Source organism: Camelus bactrianus, chromosome 30, assembly GCF_048773025.1.
Source record: "Camelus bactrianus isolate YW-2024 breed Bactrian camel chromosome 30, ASM4877302v1, whole genome shotgun sequence".
Taxonomy (NCBI): Eukaryota; Metazoa; Chordata; class Mammalia; order Artiodactyla; family Camelidae; genus Camelus; species Camelus bactrianus.
This window is the reverse complement of record NC_133568.1, coordinates 20,840,121-20,845,144: the sequence shown is the minus strand read 5'-3', so window position 1 is coordinate 20,845,144 and position 5,024 is coordinate 20,840,121.

Below are 5,024 nucleotides of genomic sequence, written 5' to 3'. Positions count from 1 at the left end.
ACAGAAAGCCAGAAATGTGGAGGAGACTTGAAGATAGCACCCAAGGAAGAAGAGTCAACAAGTGACAAATAATTCAAAAATTCACTGTAAAGGGGGACTCTAGGGGCTAACAGGGAGTCACTGCTAGGCTTCAGCAGGAAAGATTAAGAGGGGTAATGTGGTGAGACCACAGTGGATGCAGAAATAGATGGGGAATCTGCATGTGTTGTGTAAACCTGAGCCTGGAAGGACAAACCACAGATGTTGTCAGTGTTTCTTCAGACATATCAAATGGAAAGCAGACGGCTCTCAGTGCTGACCTGTCACAAATTGGTGTCGTGTGACTCCCAGCAAGCATGCCCCCTCCTACCCCAGAATTTCAGTTAAGTGGCCAGTCTCCCTACTTTCCACACCCACAACGCATGAAAGATAATCATGCATCTGTTTTCAATGTGTATTTTTCTCTCCTGAACATTATATTTGAATCATCAGTCATGATTATCTGATTCATTTATGTTCAGCACTGTCCCATATAGTATTGTGTGAACTCATGGTAATTCATTTTTCTTATTCTTCCATTTTAAATGTTGAAATTTTTTCTACTTCTTGCCGTTGTTGACAGTACTGCCATTAACCCCCAGTAAGTGTCTTCCTGAGGACCACATGTTTAAATAGAGGGCACAGGTTTAAATAGAGAATTGCTGAAACTTAACAATACACCGCCAAAGTTTACAAAGTTGCTTGTAATAACTAACATTTTCATCAGCATTTCATACTAATTCTCTACTTCTACATCACACCAATCTTTAGTTTTTAAGAATTATCAGCATTACTGGTGTTAATCACATGTTTATAATAATTATATTTTCCTTACAAAGAAAGATTAAGCATCTTATTACTGTAAATGTGTATATATCTTTTAGGATTTACTTGTCAAGATCCATAAAAATTGTCCTTCTGATTTCTGTTGGATGACTTTCCCACACCCTTCACAAGAAAGCAGCTGACTTCACAATCATTATAATCATCATTGTCACTGTAGCAACTGAGCACTACAGCCACAGATGCCCCAACACCTGTCTCCCACCTGAACTTTCTGTCTTCCCTCCAACACTGACTAGTTGATTCTACTACATGCCATACAGCTGTGCCCTGTTTCCTCTCAGCAGATGCTTCTCCATACATGGGCATCTCGATTCCTAAATTCCATCTGAAGGTGTTTTTCCTAAAGCTATTTATTCACTGTACTAGTCAAGGGTCATAGTCAAATGGGTAATTAAGGAAGATTAATAAAGGGACAATACAATGTCTGGTCAGGGCTAAGAGTGTAGACACAGAATAGGTGAAGCATCTCAGGGCTAGCAAAAGCAGGGAGGCAGAGCCACCCCAGGACCTGGAGGGCAAAGGAAGGGATGGTGACCAAAATCCAGAGGAAGTGGCTGTAGCTGCAGAAAAGGCTGCCCAATAAGACTTGTGGCCTTTGGTAAGGAAAGGCAGCCGACCCTTGACAACTTATCTGAGAGGAAGTCGAGTGACCAAGCTCCCTACCTCACCCAGCTGGGAGTCTTCCCTTGCTGCCTCCCACTGACCAAATGCAATGTCCCCAGAGGACAAGGACCCTGACTATGTCTCATGCATCTCTGCCCCCAGGGGCCACAGGAGGTTGAGAGAGTGAAGGGAAAAACTGGAGAAGGAAAATAAAGTTCCCAGCACATCTTCGTGTTAGGGAATCAAATCTCTTTATACTTTTACAATTTTCCATCTTCATTAATACTCTGGACACCAGCACTAACCATAATTAATATTGCTTTATATTAATATTGCTGTATAGAAAGAATATATTCAAATAGGTAAGAAACATCATGGATCCAATTAACAAAAGAACAAAAGACTAGACTAGATTTTCACAAACGAAGAGATTCAACTACAACAGTGATGTAAAATAAAATGAGCATGAAACTTACAAGCTTCTGCACAGCAAAGGAAACCATAAGTAAAGCAAAACGACAGCCTATGAAATGGGCGAAAATTTTTGCAAATGAAACCGACAAAGGCTTGATTGCCAGAATATATAAGCAGCTCATACGACTTAATAAGAAAGAAACAAACAACCCAATCCAAAAATGGGTAAAATACCTAAAAAAACAGTTCTCCAAGGAAGACATACAAATGATCAATAGGCACATGAAAAAATGCTCAATATCACTAATTATCAGAGAAATGCAAATCAAAACTACAATGAGGTATCACCTCACACCAATCAGAATGGCCATCATTCAAAAGTCCACAAATGACAAATGCTGGAGAGGCTGTGGAGAAAACGGAACTCTCCAACACTGTTGGTGGCAATGCAGATTGGTGCAGCCACTGTGGAAAACAGTATGGAGATTCCTCAAAAGAAGAAATAGACTTACCATATGACCCAGGAATCTGCTCCTGGGCAGAACCCTACTTCAAAATGCCATGTGCACCTCAATGTTCATAGCAGCATTATTTACAATAGCCAAGACATGGAAACACCCTAAATGTTTGTCAACAGATGACTGGATAAAGAAGAAGTGGTATATTTATACAATGGAATACTATTCAGCCATGAAAACTGACAACATAACGCCATGTGCAGCAACATGGATTTTCCTGGAAAAGTCATTCTAAGTGAAGTAAGCCAAAAAGAGAAAGAAAAATAGCATATGACATCGCTCATATGTGGAATCTAAAAAACACAAAACAAAAATACAAAACAGAAACAGACTCATAGACTTAGAATACAAACGTGTGGTTGCCAAGGGGGCAGGGGGTGGGAAGAGAGAGCCTGGGATTTCAAAATGTAGAATAGATAAACAAGATTATACTGTATAGAACAAGGAAATATATACAAGCTCTTCTGGTAGCTCGCAGCAAAAAAAATGTGACAATGAACATATCTATGTTCATGTAAAATTGAAAAACTGTGCTCTACATTGGAATTTGACACAACATTGTGAAATGACTATAATGCAATATAAAAATGTTAAAAAAAAATCTGAAAAAACTAAAATGAGCATGGATTCCATCTGTTGCCTCTATAAGAACAGTTTTGAATTCACCCAGAAGTAGCTGTTGGAATGAAGGGCACCAAGTAATGATGGGGAGGCAATCGAATATTGGTGAATATTGAGGAGTAACTTACAAGATGGTAGTTGGGCACCTGGTAACTTACCTGCATGGCCAGAAACCTTAAAAGGGACACGGGGACATTGGCTAGAAAAGCCAGTGGGAACAATATTTTGTGTTTTCACAGTATGAAACAGAGGACTGAGAAGCTACTGCTGAGAAAATATCAAGGGAGATAGAGTCATGGGGAAAATCTATACTTCAGACAAACAAGGAGGGAGAGGGACAGTCCTAGGAAAAGGAGGAAGCTGCAGTAGGTTCATTGGCAGCAGACAGGAATGACAAGGTAAAACAAAGAAGAGGGAGTTGACTCATAGGATGTGCAACTTAACACTGCTGACCATCTTCCCGCCCTTCACAAGGAACGAAGGTTTAGGAAGACAGGACATATTTCTTCACCAACCTGTAAAGATATAACAAACAGCAGGATGGTTCCTGAAAGGGTAATTTCCCCTTAAGTTTTATTGGGTTCTGGATTCTTGGAGACAATGATGTCGGTGCATATGTAGAAAATACCCGATGGCTTAGGTCGGCAAGTACCACCTTAAAAACCATTCTGACAATTGCTGAGTCTTCTGTGACGCTGTACGACATCAGCGTGTCATAACTCATCTATTACCTGCCAGGAGCACTTTTCAAAACCAAGACGGGTGGAGAAGTATGACATGGTTTCGTATTTAAATGAACTCTCTTTCAATGTAACCAAATTCCTGGTCCTTATCAATCAACACCTCTTCTCAAAGACAAACCGCACGACAAACCTGAGTGATTCAGCCACAGGTGAATCAGCCTCAGGCAGGAGCCCCCGTTACTCCACCTGGGCTGCGCTGTCCCGCGACGTTTCCCTCATGCTCCAGGCTGAGCTTCTTGCTTCTGCTCCTCTAGGGTCGGGCCTCTTTCTCTTTGAGCCCAAAGAAACCCATCCCCCTCCCACTCACAGCCTCCACTTGCTCTGTGACGGTGACGTGCAGCCCAACCCTGAACAGAAGCTCCCGGTCCTTGTGTTTGTAGTTTTTCATCCAAGGACTTGTCTCCTGCCACTGCCTTCTGATTTGGAACTCTTCATCAAGACTCAATACTCTACACCCTCCCTCAGCCTTACCTAATCACAGCTCAGGGGTCTTTTTCCTTCAGTCCCGTTCAGGTGTTATACACACAGACAGAGGAGACCTAAGAAGAGCAGAGCCTGGGGGCAGGGGGATCGGCAGAAACAGCTTTCAGTTGTAGAAGACAGATCCCTTCTCCCTTCACAGCGTGTCTCCATCCCCTGGGCTTCTGGGACCTCACTGTAGGTGACACTTCCTGAGAATGCGTGACTGCAGAGACAGAGACTCAACGACAGGACCGTCGACAGTCACAGGGGCTGGTGCAGAGAATCAGAACTCACGCCTCCGGACGCTCATCGCGTTCTGGTGGGAACGTGAAGTGGGGCAGCGGCTGTGGACGGCAGTCGGGCAGTTCTTCTAAATCAAACATAGACTTGCCAAAAGACCCAGAGATTTCACTCTTAAGCATATGCCTAAGGTGTGAAAACGTAGGTCCACACTGAAATGTCTACATGAGAGTTTATGTCAGCCTTACACACAATGCTACACAAGACCCAAAGTAATCCACACATGAACGGATTTGTTTTAAAACTGGTATATCATACCAAGGAACATTATTTAGTCCTCTAAAGCAATGAAGCACCAATTTATACTCCAACATGAATGAACCTTGAGGATATTATGCTAAGTGAAAAGTGCCTGATACAGAAGGTCATATACTCTGCGATTCCAATTACAGGAAATATCCATAATAAATAAACCCACAGAGACAGGAAGCAGATTAGTGGTTTCCAGAGACTGGGGGAGAAGGGAGAACTATGGAAGGATTTTCTTTGGGGAGTGATA